The sequence below is a fragment of the Coenobita brevimanus genome, chromosome 97, assembly GCF_032717465.1.
Source record: "Coenobita brevimanus isolate Jiangsu-jjx chromosome 97, ASM3271746v2, whole genome shotgun sequence".
NCBI lineage: Eukaryota > Metazoa > Arthropoda > Malacostraca > Decapoda > Coenobitidae > Coenobita > Coenobita brevimanus.
In genome coordinates, this window is record NC_137050.1 from 18,407,765 (window position 1) to 18,432,025 (window position 24,261).

At 43.7% G+C, this 24,261-nt stretch overlaps 1 non-coding gene across 1 annotated transcript; it reads left to right on the forward strand.

The window, feature by feature from the left end:
* The first annotated feature begins 23,711 nt into the window (after window positions 1-23,711).
* On the forward strand, window positions 23,712-23,830 carry LOC145413909 (5S ribosomal RNA). The gene has a single exon (XR_013899787.1). It is a non-coding gene; the product is annotated as a 5S ribosomal RNA (ribosomal RNA).
* Window positions 23,831-24,261: the final 431 nt, after the last annotated feature.

Sequence of the window (24,261 nt, forward strand, 5' to 3'; positions counted from 1 at the left end):
TGAACTCTCTGCTTGCATCCCTCCACATCTACGACAGGTGTGTAGCACTCATCTAGCAACAAACTTTCACCCCTTTTCTGTCCAGCTCTCTAATGCAATAATTAACTGGTACTTCCAGTCCTTCATTTATGCAACATGTCAACTCTGGAACTGTCTCCCTTGGTCTGTATTTCCTACTTCCTATGATCTCCAGTCTTTCAAACGCAGTGTGTCCAGGCATCTCAAAATGAATGGATCTTGAATTTGGCTCTCTTTTGCTACTGTTTTTGTTTTTTTCCTTGGAAGGAACAGTTGGCAGGCTCCTGGCCTTTGGTTCCTTCTTCCTTAATAATAATAATAATAATCTATCTATCTATCTATCTACTGCCAGACACTTCAATCCCGTTTGGGGTGGCCACAAACAAATCGCCTCCGTGTCATCCTGTCCCCCGCCATTTCACTGCCCTGCTCCCAACTCACACACCCCTCTCTCATATACCTTTCCATCCCATCCCTCCATCTCATCTTCGGCCTCCCCCTCCCTCTTCCTCCCTCCACCTCACTCACATACACTCTCTTCGTCAGTCTTTCACCCTCCATCCTCTCCAGATGACCAAACCACCTCAGTGTGTTCCTCATAACACTTCCTATCACATCCACAACCACACCACAACGCTCCTTTATATCCTCATTCATCAGCCTGTCTCTCCATGTGACTCCACAGGCTCCTCTTAAATAACTCATTTCCACTGCTTTCACTCTTGAATTGTGTCCTTCCAACATCGTCCAAGCTTCACTTCCATACGTTTTAGAGTTGGTATCACAATACTGTCATGTAGTAACTTTTTCACCTCCATGCTCACTTCCCTGTTTCTTAACACTGCTTTCAAAGAACCAGCAACCTTTCTTCCTTGCTGTACCCTTTCAAGCACTTCACCCTCCAAACCTCCATCCTTACTCATCACACTACCCAAGTACTTAAACGTACTCACATATAATAATAATAATAATAATAATAATAATAATAATAATAATAATCTGGTCTTTTGTTTCTCAAAAGCACCAGTTCTTCTTCTGGGAATTCACTAATGCTCGACACACATTATTTTTACAATTACAAAAAATGTGACCTCTCTCATATACATATAATAAAAGCTATATCATATATATATGAAAGTGGCAATAATTAAACCCTATAATCATCCATCATAGTACCTCTCTTCAGGTCATAGCATTTTGAAAAAAGAAAGGCCTTCAGCTGTCTCTTAAAGGATTCAACAGACGAGAGTTATCTTATGGACAATGGAAAACTATTAGGCTATATAATCTAGGGGCTCTATACATGAAATAACGATCAGAGAGAGATGACTGGTGAATGGCTCCAGGCTTGCTAAGATGCAAGGAGTCATCTTCACCATGTAACATCACACCCCCATCAGCTTTAAAAAAAAAAAAAAAAAAAAAAAAAAAAAAAAGGCCCCCACAGTACCACACAATTACTCTCCTCGAATACACCCAATCACTAACATACCGTTCCCAACATCATCCTGGGTGGTGATTTCAGCGCCAAGACATCGGCCTGGCATGTCAACAACCGTGACACAGACAGAGGGCTGGTACTACATTCCCAAACAGATAATCTTTCCATCCTCAACAATCTCCATCAACATACCCATATCCCACACCAAGCCCTCTTCCTCCCATCATCACCAGACATCACCTTTTTCTCCCCAAACCTCATCCCAACAACATCCTGGAGAGTGGTCAAAACTCGTGGCTCTGACCACCTCCCAATCATCATCACTACCAAAACCAGAATCAGCCCACTTGGCCACAGACACATACATACTACAGGAGCCAACTGGGAAGCCTTCACAAATGAAACAGAACAACACTTTCAAACATTAAACATATCATACGTCCATCACGAACATCAACACTGCTGTGCACACTTTCAATACAATTATTCAAGATGCAGACAAAAGACACATCCCTAGAGCCAACAGAAAGAGACAACCCCAACTTCAAGCCAGAAATTCAAGGCCTCATCAGTCATTGTGACACACTACAACACTCCCCAACACCCCATAAACATGGCACTGTAAAACAAATACAAGAGCTCAATACTTGAGTAAACAATAAAATATCAGAACAGCAAACACTAAATTGGAATAATTAGCCTATCTCCAAACACTTGATCACAAAATAAACACCAGCAAAATCTACAAAACACTAAATAGGATCACACTCTCCAACAGCAGGACTACAAAATCACACACTGCCATCACAACAAGAGACACCATACCCTCAAACAAACAACAAGCAAACGCTCTCATCAATCACTTTTATATGTCAGCCATTTAAACCCCCATTGTGACGACTGACATGTCACCCAGTGCAAGAGAGAGTTCCCCACAGACCCAGACTTCGCACCTTTCACTTCCAACCAGACAAAACACATCATTAGCAACCTTAGCCCGTGGATTGTGAGCCACAGCTCAGGTTCGGTAGTGTCGCGTTGCGAGCCACAGCTCAGGCTGTGCTGGCCGTGCATCACTGCTAACTACTCCATCCTTACTCAAAATTATGCATGGTGCTATGCAAAGAGAGAGAGAGAGAGAGAGAGATTTTTTTTTCTTTTCACGAGATGATGCCGTGGATGTTTATCTTCAAGTTTATAAAAAACAAACAAACAAAAAATTATTCTTTTTTATTAATTTCTTCACTACTTCCCTATGTAAACTTACGCATGGCCCTATGCAAAGACAGAGAGATTTCTTTTTCTTTCACCGGATGATGCCCTGGATGTTTATCTTCAAGTTTATAAAAAAAAAAACTTTTCTTCAATTTTTTGTGCACCACAAGGTGGGGGAAAAAAAAAAAAAAGGTAATTGCACAATCTACAGGTTAAGCAATCATCTGCCTGTGGACCAGACAACATTAGCAACACAGACCTTAAACACATTGGACCACAAGGCATACAAGCACTCACCAACATATCAAACTACAACTACTCACACAACATAATACCCAACATCTCGATGCATGGCACCATCATCACTATCTCCAAACTCAACAAAGACCCCACATTACCTTCCTCACACTGCCCCATCATACTCCTCTGCATCCCCTCCAAAGTCACCAAATGACTGATACTACAGCTAGTTACACCTCACGTCCCCCTAGCCCCATAACAACATGGTTTTAGGCCGCTATAGGCTGCTCCACAAACACTCTTCTTACAGACCTTACACAGAGAGTTTTTGATGGCATCATTTCAGCTAGGCCACCACACAGAACACTCTTAGTTACACTAGACATTAGCAAAGCTTTTGATGCCATCCCAGCCACAACCTCACAAATAAAATACTCAGCACAAACATGCACAACACAAAAAGATGGTTGGCAAACTATTTAGCAGGCAGGCGTGCACATGTCAGTCTCGAGCATCAGAAACTTCACAAGTGGCGCCCCCCAAGGATCTGTTTTGTCCCCTACTGTACTCTCTTTAACCCATACTTGCACGACATACCCACACACCACAAATACACATAGCTTCCTATGTAGATGACAACACTTACATGTACACACCAAAACGCAAATGCAGCCGCACACATCCTCCAACCTTACCTCAACACACAACATGAATGGTTTCAACAAACATACTCAAAATAGCCCCAGCCAAATCTATAGTGATCCATCACACAAACTGGACAGCAGAACACAGTCACATTCCACACCTCACCATAAACAACACATCCCTACCACACAGATATACACACACAAAACCCTTGGTGTAACATACAACAATATCAGTTAAACAACACATCACAAACATTACAGATAAGTTAACACCAAGACTCATCGCCCTAAGGTCACTTGCCCATATAACATTTGGACGCAACAAAGAAACCACCACCACAGTATACAAACAATATATACATTCAGTGATGAATTATGCAAGCCCTGCTTAGGCTTCTAACCTCACTAAAACACACTACAACACTCTACAGACCATACAAAACAAGGCCCTAAAAAAAATTACAGGCTGCACAGCTACTACATCCACAGACCATCTACACCAAGAAACCAGAGTCCTCAAAGTCAAGGATCATCTAGACATGAGAGGCACACATATTCTTGCCACAGCCTCCACAAACCCACACCATCCGCTACACTATGTGGCAGCACATCCTCATGCACCATGGAACATCAAAACAACACCCAGCACACAATATACAAAAACACTATCATCTCTCCCCCCTTACCCACCTCAAACCAGCTTCCAGAAGCATATCCATACTCAAATCACTCGCCGCTCCATTCAGTCACTTAAAGACAACACGCAGCTGCATGCACAGCCTCCTGATATCCACCCTTCTGAATCCTACCTCCCTCGTGAGGACAGGGTCCACCTAGCCAGGCTGAGATGTGGGCATCATCCAGCCCTCTTGAGTTATCATAACAGGCTGGACAACTCCGTCGCTGATGCCTGTCCAGGATGCAACACAGCACCCCACACTATTAAGCACATTATGGAAGACTGCATTGCACACAATCACCTACACCAACAACACAACATACACTCCTTGAGATCTCTGTGGGAAAGTCTGGTCTCAGCCGTGACCTTCCTTAGGAACTTGGGGCTGTTCAGCCAGACTACCTAGGGAACAGCTACTACTACCATACTACTACCACCATTAGGAGACCAAGGCTGACACATCCATGCATGCTGGAGCCTTTATAAATGATATAAAACAAAGCAAAAGACTATAAGTCACATGATTTTGTACTTTTACCACCTTTATCATTCTTTTTCTGTGCCTGCCCTCCTCTCTTCCTATTTCTCCCATCTTTCCTGTCACTTCTTATTGCTTTTCTTTTCCTTACAGGTGGCTTTACATCGAGTGACAAGCCAAATGGTTTCATGTAAGCCAAGAAACCATTTACAACACTGGGTGGTAACCATATAACCAAACCATACGCGCTCCCTAAGTGTCAACATGTGGGTTGGTGGAGGGTTACTGCCCCTCCCCGTAAAACAAATAACTCAATGTCAAATGACCACCCCTTACGGGATTATGGGATTATGGTGTCTGGCAACAGATAGATAGATAGACCATTTTATTCACACATTCCTAGTTTTATGAAGTTTCCAGTCTCCTCTCATTTTTGCATCTGCAGTCCCTGGTACTGTATTTAACAAGTGTGTTCTAGCAAGAATGTGAAAATCATAACCCTTCCACTCTGGGGTCTGTCCTCAAATGTGCTAAAACTTTCCCAATTTTTTCTTATTCTCTTAACTTTTTGTATGTTGTGGCTCTCCAGTTACCATATATCAGAGCTGGCTGGACAAATTAGCAATAAGGGTGGCCTGCACTGCCTCTTTTAGGTCCTGGGAAACCTCTGGTCTTTTATATCACTGCTGCTTCCTACAAAACGGACAAAAGTTCTACAGTAATGCTCTTGATGTAGCTATATGCAAATGAAACAACATAGCTAGTTATTTACTACATATATTTTGCTTTTTACAACAGCTACCCCCTCCATTATGAAAAGAACTCAACCAATACAGTAAAACGGACTTCAATAGACCGGAATTCGCTTTTATCAGACTCGAGGAGCTACTGGACTAAACTCCTGTATAGACCCATCAGAAAAAGTCTGATAAAGCCAGAAGCAGTCCAGACTGCCTGACCACATCAGGTATGTTCACCACAATAAGGTAAATAAAAGACATGTTTATTAGTGTACAGTACAGTATTATTGTATATATGTTATACCATTCGATTAATGTAGTGAAGTTATACCGGTAACACAGTACAGTACCGCAATGGTAGTCAAAACAGTTTAAAAACTGTTCAAAAGATCCGGACTAATGTCTGATATATCGGGAAAAGTCCGGGTTAGCAGGGGGATGTCCGAATGTCGCTTTTATCAGAATTTTGCATTTTTTGGAATGGCTTGGGCCCCAATTAGTCCGTTAAAGTGAAGTCTTACTGTATTTAAAGATGAACACCATTCATAAAATGTACCAGGGATGCAAGAGTTAACAAGGATGAGATGCTAGTATGCAGGAGGGGAGTGATGTGAAAGAGACATGTTGTTACCACGATGTACCATGAGCACCGGTATTTATAATATAGGAGGGAACAAGAGGGAAAACAGGTGAGGGAGAAAGAAAAGTGCCAGTGTTTAATCCTTGCCAAGCTGCAGACCTCATATGAGGTACACTTTACATTGCTTATAAAACAAGGACTCACGGGAAGTAAACTACCTTTCAAAGAATCAGCCCAGCAGGGGTTAAAATCATCAAATATGGATAAGGTTCTTGCAGATGCTAGACAAGGTTTGCCTTCATATGGTCATTGATGTAACCTGGCAGTTATGCTGCCTGGTCAGCTAAGGTAAACAAACATCCCTTAATTTCCTCCTTAACCCCTGAAGGAGACAGTGGGCTGCATGAGCAGGGCAACTTCAGCCTGCAGTCCACCAGGTTCATATTCAGAAGAGCCTAGGGCCACAAAGACAACAAGGTAGTGGCCCAGTTTGGGCCAATGTGATCCACTGTTGTCTGGAAGAACCTTTTATTAATCACTTTCACTGATTCATTCTGCAGCCCAACTATTGTGCCTGCCATACTTTTAACCCTTTGAATCCATGTGCTCTCCCTTTCTCTCTCTCTCTCTCTTTTTTTTTTTTTTTTTGAAAAACTCTGGGCATAGGCTTCACAGCCTGCTCTCAAGGTCCAGTAGTCCTCCTACGTACCGCACACCTCTAAGTGTCACCACTTCGGCGCTAACACCCACCGTCCATATTGAATACATGCTAGGGCTGTCTCATACAGGACTGGTGTATTGGTATTAGCGGGGGTATTTTTACGACATGTCAGCAGGTCTTCTGGTAGATCAGTCAAGTCTGATTTTTACGAATTTCAAATCCTTAAACTGTTCCCTGCCCCAGTGGGATTTAAACCCGGGTCCGTTAGGACTACAGGCCACCTCTCTACCGATTTGCTGTTACCAGACGATTTCGTTCACCTTAAGAAAGGCTTCTCATTCTGCAGGGCTTCATTAAGACTATTCAACTCGTAAATAAAAAAAAAAAAAGACAGCAAGAATAAAACGAAAAAGACAACCTGGGCCCAATGGGTTTGAGGCTATTAATTTATGAGATGCCTTTGCACTGATGCTGCTTCTGTTATGAAAAAGTACCGGTACCCAATGCGTGTCCAAACTAGGCCCGAGAACTACAAAAGGTCTCTCTAAAAGGAGTGGCTGGTTAGCCTAATGATGATGACTTGAGGGTGCCCTCGAGATCTTCGTTTATCTGAAGTGAAACATGATATTTTTGATGAAGTACCGTAGTCATTCTCTTTGGTGCAAGCCAGTGTTCTGGTAAGTGAGGGCTGTGCTGGAGCTGACCTGTTGTTCGATGAATTTTGGAGTGTTGAAAAGCTACTTCTAAGTTATTAACCCAACACGATCCTGTTACCTATTTATGGAGGTGGTGGTGGTGGGGGGGGAGGGGTTAAAGTTGACAGGTCCTGGAGGTAAATGTTAAAAATCACCATAATAAACAATGGCACAATAAGAGCAGAGAGTTGGCGATAGAGAAATATTGCAGCTAAACTATTTTACAGCAGAAAGGGTCAACAAAAGGCCAGATCTAATCCCTGCAATTTGAAAAGTCTCTCCTGAAATGAATACAACTGTTTGGAAGTGGTAAGTATAAACTACATAAGACATTCTCAAACCAAGGGGTTATGTAAAGTCACACAATAGTAACTCTGATTGGTCTCTGATGTACCCCTATCGAAACCATATTTAACACAGAATATAATTTCCTGGAATGAGTCTGAGTCTTCTAAATGAAACACATACACATACTGGCTCCTGCCTCTACCAAGTACTTACAAGCAACAAAAAAGAGTAACTAATAAATTAAGTTCCAGTAAATGAACAAACTCCTCCAAAAACAGCACTTGATACTTGCAGTAAGTTCACAACTGACCAATTCAGAAATTAGCCATATAAAACTGATAATCAACAAGATATAGGATAAAGCATTAGGTGATATTCTCATTTCAGCCCATAGCTACTGTTATTTTGATGGTGCTCTACAGTTATCTCTTACTGTATGATACTTGCATGACACTTCTATTAGAAATCAACAACAAACAAAACATTTACAATAAACCCTTGATATAACGAACACCAGTATTGCGAATTTCGGATATAACAAACAGCCAAATCGTGACCAAACTTCCCCTGGATTTTGCAAAGGTCACTAAAGGAGAGGGAAGGTCAGGAATTTGCCCATGGTAACAACAGCAACCCATCCTGGCACAGTAAGTATACTGTAACAGTACTACAGTACATTATACTGTATTCTTACTAAAGGTACCGGTATTATATTTATATGTGCAACTTCACACAGTATTGTATTTACATGTACAACTTCATAAACCATTGAATTCTCCATGTAAAACTTTACAGTTAGTGTAGGTTATGTCTGAGCATGTAGGACCGAAAGACTCCCGTTATATAACAAACTGAGTTTGGTAATCCCTCAGGAAATACCAACCCCTCATATACAGCGAACTTTCGGATATAGCGACCCACCCTTCTGCCCAATTAGTTCATTATATCGAGGGTTTATTGTATGTAGCACTTGAAAATACAGTACCGGTATGGTAACACATGGTTCTTGTCATGCTTATGGTTCTGCCCTCACCAATGTGCAAGCACTTAATAACCTAAATGAGGGACCAAAAAAGACCTGGGATGAGGTCATTGAGCGTGACCTCAGGATTAAGGGACTAAACAGAGAAGCTGCCAGAGATTGAGAAGCATGGAGAGCTGCCATTAGGTGGTCAAGGCTGATCCATGCAAGCATGTTGGAGCCTTCAAAAATGAACATGACACAAAAAACAGAAACACTGTGCATATCTACCTTAACCCACGCCACACTCACTGCCTCATATGAGGCGATGGGCCTCAATGCCATAATTTCAAGCTCGAGGATGCATCAGTGGTTTCCATGGGAATGCTGAGTCACCCTCTACACCATCAGAGCTGTTTCAAAACCCTGCCATATATACCACAATTGCCAAATACTGCATATTTAGTAATTCAGATATGCAGGCCATCCTTGGCCATGCTGATCGCCTCATATGAGGCGATGGGTCTCTGCGCCATAATTTCAAGCACGATGAAGTGTCATTGGTTTCCATGGGAATGTTGACTCTCCCTTTACACCATCAGAGCTGTTGCAAAATCCTGCCATACCACAGTTGCCAAACACCACATATTTAGTAATTCAGTTCTCGTTTGTAGCCCAGCACTGGCGGATTCATGCCCATCTACCCCCCACGGTGCTATCGACTTATCACCGCCCTCACACCCACCCAAGATGCATAAATTACATGAAGACGAGGGTGATGAAGAGTTCGAGCTCTGAAACACTCGATTTGATGAGAAAAAAAAAATCAACATAATATTAAATTGATAAGTCGGAAAAAATGACTCGGGGGAGGTAGCCTAATCGGGTCGATAAGAATTTGCGAGACGGGGGTTAAACAAACTAGGTCCGCCTCCCCCCCCTCGTCATGGTCCCACTTTTTTTCAAAGTGTTTTATGACATTTTCTTGTCAAATCAGGGGGCCTTCTCTATGGCATTTCCTTTGAAAATGCTTCTTCATGGGAGTGTTATGTTCATGCTGAAAGTACTTTCCCTAACTATAATGCAGAGATTTCAATACCTTTCAAGGTGATGTCCAACAATGATCTACATGATTAGTGTTATGGGTCCCTGTTAGGTACGGTACTTGTTTTTCCTGATGGGTTTTTATGTTTTGACTGATACCTAAGGCTCATCTGGTAATCTTCCAGGAGGCATAGGACCATCTCTTAAACATTTAAATTTTTTTTTACCTACATTTGAATTCAGTGACTGCACTGGTGTGCAGAAGTGCATTTTTGTGTATGAAGACAATCGATCATTAAACCAGGAAACTATGATTCAGGGATAAGTTTGGATTAGTTGGGTTAAGTTTTGTTAGGTTAGCACAAAATAGGTTGTTTTGTTGTTAGGATAAATTAGGATGGGTTGTTACAAAAATTTATATCAGAAATGGATAGGCTATATCAGCACTGATATGGGCACTTTTGTGCCAAAATTCACATCCCAAGATGATATCCATCTGTCTTCGGCACTGTTGAGGCTTGTAAACAAAGACTTTTTAAACACAATTCACCACTTTTAGCCTTATTTTCTCATGGTGGTGATTTGGAAAGGGGGAGAGAAAAAACTGCAGAACATTGTATTCTCAAAAGAAAAGTGTTGAGGGAAAAAAAAAAAAAAAAAAGTAAAAAATACATAAATCATAACTTTACAAACTCTTAGGGCCAGGCATGTGCAATGACATGGGTGAAATATATAAATGGCATGGCAAGAATCTTGTGTTATATACGAGTGATACATTACTGTTGTTACTGATTTCTGATGAAAATCTTCCTTTCCTTTCGCTGATAAAGGTCCAACATGTTAGAATGTGTCGGCCTTGGTCACCTAATAATGGTTCTCGATGCCACTTGATCCCTGGCTGCCTCCCTATTCAGTCCTTATCCCTGAGGTCACACTCTATGACCTCATCCCAGGTCTTTTTCAGTCTGCCTCTCACAACCCTACCCCCAAACATTCACACTTTCTTCTTACAGAAGAATAAATGTCTATACAGGTACGAGTTAACTCTGGTATACCGGTACTCCAAAAATAACCAAATCCAATACGGCCTGACCTGAGAATAGTAAGCATTTTTTTCTCAGCCTATGGTAAATCACTATCAGTAACAGCCTAGCTCAGTAATAACTATATATCTATCTATGAAGTGGCCACAAACAAATCACCTCCACGTCGCCCTGTCCCCTGCCATTTCACTGCCCTGCTCCCAACTCACATCCCCCTCTCTCATATACCTCTCCATTCCATCCCTCCATCTCATCCTCAGCCTCCCCCTCCCTCTCCCCACTTCCACCTCACTCATATACACTCTCCTCATCAGCCTCTCACTCTCCATCCTCTCCACACGGCCAAACCACCTCAGTGTGTTCCTCCTAACACTTCCTATCACATCCACATCCACACCACAATGCTCCTTTATAATAACACTCAACAGATATATCAGTGCCTCTGATGTCATTAAGCACTACAAGTTACCAAGCCTAAAAATTGATACCATACCACCAAGACAAAGCATACTAATCTTACAGTACACTAAGCACAAAACTCACCGATAACAGGTGACTTTGAAGCATCAACAACTTTTGGAGTGGACGGTCCGCCCTGTCGTTTCTCCCAAATATTTACACTTGGCACAGGAGCAGGGACATACTGGACTTTTTCCTCAACTTCTGGTTCTGGAGGTTGTGCAGCTTCTTCAGCAGGGCCTTCCTCCTCCTCAACGGGTCCATTTACGTGCTTGGCTTGTATATCTCTACCAGGTCTCTTCCCTCGACCTCTGGAAGTAGCCTCACTCCTGTCCCACTCCACATACTCTCGTCGTCCTCCTCCTCTTCTTTCTCTCCTCCCACGTCCAAATTCCTTCTTCTTCCACCGATCTTTCCTTGTTCGGATTTCTGTAAATTGGGCTAGTTCTTCTGGATCTAGTTCATCATCTGGTGGGCTCGTGTTATTGGTAATGCCAGAGGCTGGGGTTGACGCCTCCCCTATGCCAGCTGCCATCTCACTTGACTCACTGACTACTTGCTTTTCATTTCGCGACTGTTTGATGTTGTCTACAGAGCTGTCGCCTTTTCCTCCTCCAACAATGCCAGCCCACGATGACGTCCCAGTCTTTTCTTTAGAAACAATACTGACACCACTGTCGTCCGAGTGCGTCGCCATATTCGCACGATGATACACGAACAATATTTACGATTAAATATCGTAAGTGACGCTTTGATTCAACAACTCCCTTCAGTATCCCAACACATTAGTCACAGTTCTACACCATGGTGACATTTTCAAAGCAACCAAGCCAACACTGTTCAGTACACAACGTTAAATCCATCAGCACTCCCACATGCGTAGAGAGAACAACATTCAGGAAAGCATGGTGGAGCAGTGAAGGGGACAACGGGAACCGAGACCAGTCTCTTCTGGAAATATATACAGCAAGCTTTTTCAACTTATTGTAGTGCACCAATTCTCTCATTACACTGTCTTATGAAGGAACCAGTACATACTAAAAATGAAATTCTACTTGATAGACGAAACTTAAAATTTCACTTGTTCACCTTCACAGCTCTTATACTTGGGCTTGTTTGTATCATCTATAAAAGATCGAATACTCTATACAAAATTCAATGTCTTACAGGATCTTGCTTTCATAAAAAATATTATACTTATGATGCTCATTTGTATAAGATGACAATATGGACTAAAGTGCCTTGCTGAAGGTGTATAATAAATTCCATTTGATCTGATTATAGAAGAGCGAGGAAAAGCTGAGATCAAATACAAAAGAAAACCATGAATTTTATTATGCAGAAACATTGAGAATTGGGGTTCTTTTATCTCCTACAGAGATATTTCAGTTTGTGCTAAGAATTCACTGGAAGTGAGCAAGACTGGAAAATGAATTAAATATTATTGTAAAAGATACAGAGTGCTAATACAACAAAAGAAGGTGGTGGGTCTTTGTATGCAGAAAACATAAAACTGTACATCAAAAGGAGGTGGTTGGTCTTGCCACGCATCTCCTTCAGGATATATATTTATATATGTTATGCAGCGTATTCTGCGCCCAACTTCTTGGTTTCAGATACGGTGCGGGCCTTGGTTTCTTTACTCTTGACGGGGCCAAAGTTTACAGACAAGGGGGCAGGGCTCAAACACTGACTAACCGGATTTACACGCATATTACCAAACAACCAATGTGCAACAATTCACACACAAGTGCATGGGCAAACCTATACAAAATATAAGTACACCTGACACATTACAAGATAAAGTACACTCCATCCATCCATTCATCATCCAATCCTACATTGCCCCATGAAGAGCGTAGGAGCCCGGGGCTAGGCATTGGTCCCGACATTTAAGATGACAGTGACCAGCTTCACTCATCCCTGAGTGGCATTACATGAGAAATCAACCCCAATCACCCCTTGGATATAAACCTTCACCGGCTCAATCCGATTGGAGCGCAGTAATTACCCACTAAACCACCAGGCGCCAAAATTTGGTTATATGAATACCACCCAGCGTAGTACATGCTTTCCTGGTGTACAGGAAACCATTTGGCTTGTCACTCAGTGTTGAGTCACCCACAGGCAGAAGGAAGAGGAAAGAATGAAGTATACTGTAGAAAGAGAGAAGAGGGAATGTAAAGTCACCCGTAGGCAAAAGGACAAGGAAAGAATGAAGGAAAGAAAGACAGAAGAGGATGGAAGGAAAGAAGGATGGAGGAGAGGAAAAGGCAGACACCCGAGAGCAGCACTACATCGAGTGAGTGGATGGTGAGCGCCCCCACCAAAGTACACTCACACTAAATATATCACGACACAATACACAGGGGAGCCTGAATACACTATGACAAATGACACTAAATATATCTCAATATAACACACACACGGGTTTGCACATAGTATATCACAGTATGAATATAATGTACACGAGTGACATGAACTCAATACTTCGTGGGATACGATATACTGTATCACAGTACACCACACGCGCGTCACATAGACGGGATATGATAACAAGCACGGTATATCACAGCGCAAAACACGTATGTGGTATAATCAGAATACTTAGACACAAGATAGGGATATAGAGTCAGGTCGGATATGTATTGCACAGGGGAAGGGAACAACACGCTTGAGGGCCTGAGAATAGTTACACTACACCGACATGTACTACTACAGTATGTGATGGGGACGGGGTTGGGTAGCCCCCTTACGCTGAATCATGGTATATTATCACTGGTAGGGCCTAGGGCACAGAGGGGGGGAATCAGGGTGCTGCACAGGGCCGTGAAAGGAGGGGATGTCACTTAGGGCAACGGGGGAATTTCCCACAAGGGCGTACACTAGCATAAAAAACGGGTGGGGGGTTGGTGCAAGTAGAGGGCAAGCAAAGGGGCGTGAAGTTTTAGGGGCTGAGGAAGGGGAATAAACACAAAGTTCGTAGCACTACACAGGGGAGCACCTATGGCCACTATGCGGGCAGCCATAGGTAGCGGCCAGGTGTGGGAGGAAGGCCGTCTGGGATGTGTTCCCGGTGCGAGTCTCTGGCGGCGTAGTCTAGGGTCCGAGTCGAGCAGAAGGGCGGAGTGATAGCTGGCCCTTTCTTGGTGGGGGCTCTGGGAGTATGGTGGCCCTCTGGGCTAGGGCCAAACAGGGCTAGGAGGCACTCAACACGGTGCCTGCCCTTCATCATGGTGGGAGTCCTGGGGGGCAGACCTGGGCTGGTCTGAGCTGAGGGTCAGCCGTGGGGCACTAGTCACCTCCCTGGGGCTGTGGTCTCGCCTGGAGGAGGCGGCCGTCATGGGTCGGCTGCAGCCACCTGTACCTGGGGAGTCTGGTGGCTGATGTTGGCGTAGGGGGCGTCCTGCCATCACCTGGGGGCTGCGGTTTCACCTGGAGGAGGAGGCTGTCAAGGGTGACCTGCAGCTGCTCACTCTGGGGCAGTCCGTAAGCAGCTTCAGGCGTTGGGGACTGGGCTGCAGCAACAGGACACCTGGCCTCGGGGTGGTCTCGTCCCCGGTACTCTCCAGCAGGGTTCCTGTGGGGGAGCAGTCTCCACTCTCCGTACAGGAGGGGAGGTGGGAGGGGCGCTTCACATGGCTGCAGGATGGGCAGGCTGAACAAGAGGCGTTGCCCTCACAGGGAGCCTCCGGGATCGCAAAGGGGGAACGACTGGTGGTCCGTTCCCCAGCATGGCGGGCCTGACGGTCCCTGCCGAAACTCCGGGCCGGGGCATGAGAAGGAGGTTCAGAGGACACTCCCTCGGCCGAGCAGATCCGGTGGACACTGCCTAGGCTCCTTCTCAGGGTAAGGTCGAAGGAGATCCGGTGGACACTCCCTCAGGGGACCACTCGACCAGGGGATGGATGGAGAAGTCCTGTAGAGCCTTCTGGTGGGCGCCGCAGGTCTGGTGGACTCTGCCCTCCTGCCACTGGGGGATGGCGCAGCTGGGAGACAACCGATGGTCTGTTCCCCTTTGGTAGATCCGGTGGACACTACCACAGGGCCTGCCACCCTCCTGGGGAGCACGAGCGAAGGTCGTCTGGCAGACGGTCCAACACGCTGGCTCCCGGAGGTGGTTGGCAGAAGGAGGAGAGCCGGTGGTCACTCCTGTATTAGATCCAGTGGACACTACTGTGCTGCTGCTCCCCTGGGATGTAGTACATATATGAGCTCTGGTGGAGTCTCGTCCTCTTTTAGGGGCAGGTCAGGTGGACTCTGCATCTGAGGGCCTACTTGGGACTTTGCCACTGCAAGTCCCATCCCGATTCTGGTGAGTGCTCTCTCCGTTGGAGGGCAATGCACTCAATCTGAGTACTCCCGGTGGTCTGGCTGCATGGAAGAAGAGCATAAGATCACGTGGAAGATGAGTCGGTGTAGCGCGGGGCAGCGCAGAACGCCTGTAAGCCTCCCTCTGGCCTCCTTTTGCGGTGGTGGTGTCGGGGTCACTCTGTCTGGTGGGTATTTCAATATAGTCAGCAGTTACAAAGTGCATCCACTGTAAAATAAAAAAAGTAGTAAATCTTGCCACACCCCTTATATATATATATATATATATATATATATATATATATATATATATATAAGAGGATGTGAAAAAGGCAGAGTATAAGAGAGAAGTGGAGGAACGATTGGGCAAATATGAATTGGAGCAGATGGGAGACGTGGAAGGTATGTGTAAGATATTTACAGAAGAAATATGTGCAGCATGTGATGTGGTGTGTGGAAGGAAGAGAAGACAGAGGGGGGTGCAAGGAACAGCATGGTGGACTGAAGAGGTGAAACAGGCTGTGGCACAAAAGAAGAAAGCATACAATGAATGGATGAGAAATAGGGGCGTGGATGAAGTTGAGAGGCGGAAGAGAGAGTTATATGTGGAAAGGAAGAGAGAGGTGAAAAGATTGGTAAGAGAGAGTAAGAAGAGAGTGGATGAGGAATTTGGAAGGAATTTGAGTGTAAAGTGGAGGGACTGTAAGAAAATGTTCTGGAGAGAAGTGAAAAGAGTAAGACAGGGTGGAAGTGAAGTTAGCAGGGGAGTGAAAGATAAAAATGGTAGATTACTAGTGGAGAAGGAAGAAAAAGTGAGCAGATGGAGAGAACACTTTAAGGAATTGTTGAACGTAGAGGATGGAAGTAATGCGAGTATAAGTGGCTGGGGAATGGCTGGGAGAAGGAGGGAGGTGAGAAGACAGGAAGAAATCAGTGGGATAGAAGTTGTGGAAGCAATGAAGAAAGTTAAATCGGGGAAAGCCCCAGGAATTGATGGAGTGTGTGGTGAAATGCTGAAGCATGGGGGAGAGATAGTAGTAGAATGGATGTGGAAGATGTGCAGATTGGCCTGGGAGGAAGGTAGAGTCCCGGAGGATTGGAAGTCAGGTATAATTATTCCCTTGTACAAAGGAAAAGGGGAAAAAGAAGTGTGTGGTAATCATAGGGGCATTTGTCTTCTTAGTCTAATAGGAAAAGTGTATGGTAGGATACTTATAGACAGACTTAGAGAAAGAACAGAGAAATTAGGTGGAGAAGAACAGGGAGGCTTTAGGAAGGGAAGAGGTTGTGTAGATCAGATATTCATTCTTAGATCTTTAGTGAAAAAGTTTCTAGAGAAGGGAAAGAAGTTGTATGCGGCTTTCATGGATTTGGAGAAAGCATATGACAGGGTGGATAGACAAGGATTGTGGAAAGTGTTAAGAATATATGGAGTAGATGGGAAGTTGTTGAATGCTGTGAAGAGTATGTATGATGGTGCGAAGGCTGCAGTGCATGTGGATGGTGAACTAAGTGAATTTTTCTCTTTGAAAGTCGGTTTGAAACAGGGATGTGTCATGTCTCCATGGTTGTTCAATCTGTACATGGATGGGGTAATAAAAGAGGTACAAGGTAGGGTAGTGGATGTTGGAGTGGCCCTGGTGAGAGAGGATAGTGTTTGGAAACTCCCTGTTTGCAGATGATACTGTGTTGTTAGGTGAAGAAGAAGGGGAGTTGCAAGGCTTGGTGGATGAGTTTGAGAGAGTGTGTAAGAAACGGAACCTAAAGGTGAATGTAGGGAAGAGTAAAGTGATGGTCTTTGAAAGAGGTGAAGTTAGTGAATGTACAGCGAGGTTGGATGGTGATGAATTGGAAAATGTGAGTACTTTTAAGTATTTGGGTAGTGTGATGAGTAAGGATGGAGGTTTGGAGGGTGAAGTGCTTGAAAGGGTACAGCAGGGAAGAAAGGTTGCTGGTTCCTTGAAAGCAGTGATAAGAAACAGGGAAGTGAGCATGGAAGTGAAAAAGTTACTACATGACAGTATTGTGATACCAACTCTAACGTACGGAGGTGAAGCTTGGACATTGTTGGAAGGACACAAGTCAAGAGTGAGAGCAGTGGAAATGAGTTATTTAAGAGGAGCCTGTGGAGTCACGTGGAGAGACAGGCTGACGAATGAGGATATAAAGGAACGTTGTGGTGTGGATGTGGATGTGATAGGAAGCGTTATGAGGAATACACTGAGGTGGTTTGGCCATGTGGAGAGGATGGAGGGTGAAAGACTGACGAAGAGAGTGTATATGAGTGAGGTGGAGGGGGAAAGAGGGAGGGGGAGGCCAAGGATGAGATGGAGGGATGGGGTGGAGAGGTATATGAGAGAGGGGTGTGTGAGTTGGGAGCAGGGCAGTGAAATGGCGGGGGACAGGGCGACTTAGAGGCGATTTGTTTGTGGCCACCCCAAACGGGATTGAGGCGTCTGGCAATAGATAGATAGATAGATAGATATATATATATATATATATATATATATATATATATAATGTGTGCGTGTGTGTGTGTGTGTGTATATATGACAGGTACTGGCAACTGTTACAGAACGAGCATATTTGATTAAAGGTAGTTTTACCTTTATTCCAAGATGCTCAATCCACATATGATAATAAAGGTAAAGGTAGGGGGCAGACGCCATGAGGCACTTAGCAGCAGTGCTCATCTCCGTTAAAGGCTTTTGAGCCTACGGCAGGCTATTCACCCAATATTCCAGGATACAAGGCCATTGCATGATCCAATTTATCTCCCATAGGTATTACCCTAGGTTCAGGTATAATGCATACTATAAAATGAAAAGGGATTCATAACATTTCATTTAAAGAGTAAAGTAGTAAAAGAGAACTACAGAAGTATAGGCAGAGTTTGAGCATCTTGAATTAAGTTTAGAAAAAAAAAAAAAAAAATTATGCCAGTTTGGAGATGTCTATCTATCTATTGCCAGACGCCTTAATCCTGTAAGGGGTAGCCACAAACAAAATGCCTCCATGTCGCTCTGTCCCCCACCATTTCACTGCTCTGCTCCCAGCTCACACACCCCCTTTCTCATATACTTCTCCATGCCATCCCTCCATCTCATCCTTGGCCTCCCCCTCCCTCTCCTCTCCTCAACCTCACTCACATACACTCTCCTCGTCAGTCTCTCACTCTCCATCCTCTTCACATGGCCAAACAACCTCAATGTGTTTCTCTTAATGTTTTCTATCACATCCACATCCACAACACAACGTTCCTTCACTTCCTCATTTGTCAGTCTGTCTCTCCATGTGACTCCACATGATGGCAGCCTTACGGTTGGCCTTATATGAAATATTAAAGGCGGACCTGAAGTACAAGAGGATGATGACAGTTTCTCAAGGGAAGAGTGAACCAAGACATTCCAGGAGGAGTGGACTGTGTGGAGGAGCAGAGATGTCATCGGATGTAGCATAGGAGAAGACCTGATAAGTTGAAGGATTATTTTGTAATTTTCATTTTCGAAGGCTCCAATATGTTACCATGCGTTGGCCTTGGTCACCTAATGGTGGCTTTCCATGCTGCTCGATCTATGACAGCCTCCCTGTTCAGTCCCTTAACCCTGAGGTCACACTTAATGACCTCGTCCCACGTCTTTTTCAGTCTACCCCTTGTGACCCCACTCCCAATGTTAACACTTCTCACATTCTACACTCAATTATCATCCCCCATCCATTCCATATGCCCAAACCACCTCAGTCTACCTCTCCTCAACACAATACCAATACACTCTAGTCCCATCCTACCTCTCAACTCTTCCATCGTAAACCCAGCCTCCCCTAGGCTGTGCTCGCAGGTATTCACTGGACATCCACCTAATCATTGTCATTTTTGTACATTTGAGCCTGCGAAAAACTGCTTCCTTTACTGCCCAGGTCTCGCTACCGTACAGTATTACACTAACACATGTTGCATACAAAGATCCCATAACATGTAGGGAAAGCCATCTCAATGTCAGGAGAGGCAACAGCTCCCTGAACTTCTTTCAACCACTTCTCACCCTAGCCAGTCCTACCTTCAGCACATAACATGTCTCCCAAATAACAAAACTCTTCTACACATGCAAGAGACTCACCAGGAAATTCAATTCTTTCACGCTTGCTAATCTCCACCTGCTCTCCCTGACACACCTCACACATAAAATCAGCATTATCTAGCAGTCAACCTCTAATACCACTACATCTCTTGTGCACTCACTCATCACAAACACTGCACAAGAAGGAATTACTTCCCATGCCTTCATGGCAAATTGCACATGGTCACTCTCCCTTTTCTTTCACAGTACTGCCACCAACCCTAGATATTATCACTTGTGTTTTATCTGCATTTACTCTTTAGCCCTTGTGCCCCATACTATCTCTCCACTTCCTAAATCTTTCCTCCACCTCCCTTTCATTCTCTGCAATGAACACCAAATCATCAACATACAACATCTCCCACAGGATTCCATTTCTGATGCCATGTGAGAGGGCTTCAAGTACCATGATAAACAACAGGAAACTCAATACTGACCCCTGATGGACATCAACATTCACAGAAAACTCATCACTGAAATCTCCATTCACTCTTACCTGGGTGTGAGCACCCACATACACAGCCAAAACCACCCTAACCAGCCACTTCTCCATCTCAATCTTTCTCATTGCCCACTTCACCACCTCTCTAGGGACTCTGTCAAAGGCCTTCTCCAAATCAACAAAAACAAAGTACAGTTCCCTTCTCTTTCCTATATATTTTGCCTGAGGCTGTCAAGTGGTTCCCCTGCCTGGCAAAAACCCAAACTGTAACTCATCAATAGTCACTCTTTCTCTAATCATACCTTCTAGAACTCATTCCTTTACCTTTTATCTGATCTAAAAGCTTTATACCACTATAATTTCTTCTTTCCGGGGCATTACCTTTCCCCTTGTACACATTCACATTTACACTCTTCAGCCAATCATCCGGGACAACACACTCATATATAATCATATTTATTAGGTCAATGACTACCCTTACTCTTATATCTCCTGAGGCCTTCAACATTTCAGCAGTCAACCCAGACACACCTGCTGCCTTTCCCACCTGCATCCTGCCTATTGCCTCACTCACAGCAGCAGTGTCAATCATAGGTCAAGGGCCAAACACTGGATCTGCTGGCTCCAAACCTTCCCTATCCCAGTCAAACTCCTCTTTCAACAACCAGCTATAATGCCCTCTCCATGCATCTTTAATATCCCCATTGTTCACCACTACCCTTCCTTCATCATTCTTCATAAACTGCTCCTCTGTAATATCCCAATTATCCCTCTTCACCTGGTTTGCCACTTTAAATATCCTGTTCTTCCTTTCCACATGATTTAGGTTATCAAGTAAAAGTCCTTGCAACTCAAACTTCGCCCTGTATACCTCTCTTCTAGCACTACGGTTGGCAGCCAAGTATTCCTCTTTGTTACCACCCTTCTTCCTATCCAGGAAAAGCCTTCTTTTTTCCCTTAACTGCAGCTTCTACACCCTCATTCCACCACCAAGTTACTTTATGTCTTGATGGGCCTCTTGTCCAACCGCACACTGAATCAATAACTCTCAAGAGGCTGTTCTTGAAGGCTCTGTACTGTTCATTAATGTCTCTGTCAACAGCTCCCTGTTCAGCCACCACTTTCTTTATCTTGCTATCGAAAGCATCCCTTACTGTTTGGTTTTCCAGCTTCCATATTTTCCTCCTAGGTACGAAAGTCCTCTTTTTCATCACTCATTCTTTAAGCACTGTCACATATGAACTTCCTATAACTTAACATCCCTCACCAACCTCGTATCAGCCCTCCTGACCAGAAAATAATCTATCTGAATGCTATTTCCCCCAGACTCGTATGGAATCAACCTACTCTCTTCCAAAAATGTGTGTTGCACACAATCGTGTTCATTGCCTTCCCATAATTAAATGTTTAGTTTGGATTAAGGATTATGTTTGTATACATTGTGTAGTTTTGTTGGGACAACAAAGGACTAGGGAGAGGGTACTGTTGAGTAGTGAGATTTGCCAATAAGATTATGCTGGAGAATTCCCAACGTCTGTCATACCATAGTTCCATTACGAGTCAGAGTTGCCAGTTAGCCTGCTGTTTTTGAGCGAGTTATTTTGTAAGTTGTACATTAATTTTGTGCTCTTTTTCTCATTCATGTTTTATTTATGTGACATTGTTAAATTATGTAATTTAATTTATGTTTGTATGCTAAATAATTTAGAGTGTTAAGCAGCGTAAGAAAACTCTGGCATGTTTTGGACATCTCCGAGTTGGTAACTGTTGTAACCGTTGCTCCCTCAAAAATGCACGAGAACTGTGGAAAAGTGCAGAAGACTCTACAATATAGGAAGCTTATATAAGGATGGGGAAGAGACTAGAGTGGTTTCAGTCAGTTTTCAGTTCAGGTTGAGTGTAGTGCAGTCTGTGTCAGTGAAGTTTGTATATCATCAGTACTTGTGAAAATAGTGAAGCGTTGTTGCCAAGCATTGTCTGATTGCAGTTGGTAAAGATTGTATATCTTCGGTATTTGTGAAAACAGTGAAGTTGACAAGCATTAAGTGTAATTATTTGGAAAATAAAGACAATGAACTTTAAAGCCAGTGTTTATTTTCACCTCAGCTGTACACTGACAGGCTGACCATAGGAAGAACAACTCACTGGGCAATATCCTTCCTATACTGAACTACTGCTGTTGGAGCCTGTGGCAGTGTGGGATGGAGACATAACAATATTTTCAATACTATCCACATTTTTCCTTATTGCTATAAAGGAGAACACTGAGTTGGTATCAGTATTCACTGGAATGTCTGAAATGTTATGGTAAGAACAGTTTCCCATATAAATTTTGGATTTCATTTTCTTTATGATACTGGATTTGAAATGTTCTTCAAAATAAGTAACAATGTCAAGTTTCTGATTTAACAGCTGATGACTTAGAGAAAAGAGTGATGAATTTAAACATTATTACATAGTTCCTCATAATGCACCATATAATTAAGGTATTTCATCTTCTATATGATTTGAACAATGGACAAATCTTACTCAGAAGAACAGGATTGTAAAGATAATACATATTCTTAATTGCATTATCATATGCCATTCCTGTGCTCCTAATGGGCATGGATGATGAATGGAATGATCTTTGGTATCCATGCAAGAGCACTTAAATAAATATGGTTACCGGTACTGAAATTGGAAAACGCATGTGACAGGATGAACAGAGAGGAACTATTAGTCTTAATTATGCTGGGTGTTTCCACTCCTCTGATCATTTGATTTAGTGTTACCTTCAGGTGAATCTATAATTGAGTGACAAGCCAAAGCACTTCCTGAAACCCAGAAACCCATTTGCTTCACTGGATGGTAACCAAATAACCAACAACTGAACACCTGGTAGTCCATCCATCCATCATCTGATCCTATGTTGCCCCATGAGAAGCGTAGAAGCCCGGGGTTAGGCAAGTTGGTCATGACATTTAAGAGGAGAGTGACCAGCCTCACTCATCCCTGAGTGGCATTACGTGAGCAATACACCCCAATCACCCCTGGGATATAAACCTTCACTGGCTCAATCCGATTGGAGTGCTATTTTTACTCACTAAATCATCAGGTGCTATAATTTGGTTATATGGTTACCACCCAGCACAGTAAATGGTTTCCTGGTGTACAGGAAACCATTTGGCTCGTCACTCAGTGTAGTCACCCACAGGCAGAAAGAAGAGGAAAGAATGAAAGGAAGATAGGTAGAAGAGGGAGTGTAAAGTCACCCGTAGGCAGAAGGACGAGGAAAGAATGAAGCAAAGAACAACAGAAGAGGAAGGAAAGAAAGAAGGAAGGAGCAAAGGAAAGGACAGACAACCGAGAGCAGCACTACATCCGGTAAGTGGATGGTGAGTGCCCCCACCTACCATTAACATCTGGTAATATGACTCATTAGGGCTTAATTCCGAGGAATGGTTTGGGTTCGCTGCTTGCATAATGCTGCTTAAGGGGAAACAATTGGTTACTACTGCCTTAAATGTCTAGATTAAGTGGCCTAACCCTGGTCCTTTTTGCTCTTGATGGGGCAAAACAGGTCTCCATGATGGATCAATGTATGGTGACATATGTTAGTGCCCACATCAACATATGGGTGCTGCAATTTGGTATGGCAAAGTGCTAAAAGCCAACGGCCATGCCACGTTGAGTACACCGCTTCCCGTCCGATAAGCGAAGTTAAGCAACGTTGGGTCTGGTTAGTACTTGGATGGGTGACCGCCTGGGAACACCAGATGCTGTTGGCATAACTCCCTACGTGTCAAGTGGGGTTGGTGGAGGATTAGTGCCCCTCCCTGTAAAACAATTAACTCTAAGCCCTTGACCACCCCCTTTGGGATACATGGCGTCTGGCAATGGATGGATGGAAAGTGCTAAAAGTCAGCAAAAAGAGCAGTGTTATCAAGACAGCTGAGAAATGTGTGAAGTGCAGAGTAGATATGATTAGAAACCATGTGACTTGTGAAAGATATTAAGTGATGAAGTCTTTTGCTATTAGAGTAGATGAGTGCTTTGATGGAATCTTTACTTTTAGAGAATGGACAAAGATAAGTTAGCTATACAGGTATTTGTGAGCAGTCTGAAGGTTGGAGGCAAGTTACTCCTCGGGATGAAGGTGTCTGGCTACACACCCACCAAACAGGTGTGACTGTGGGAACTACAGTAGTTTAAAATTTTC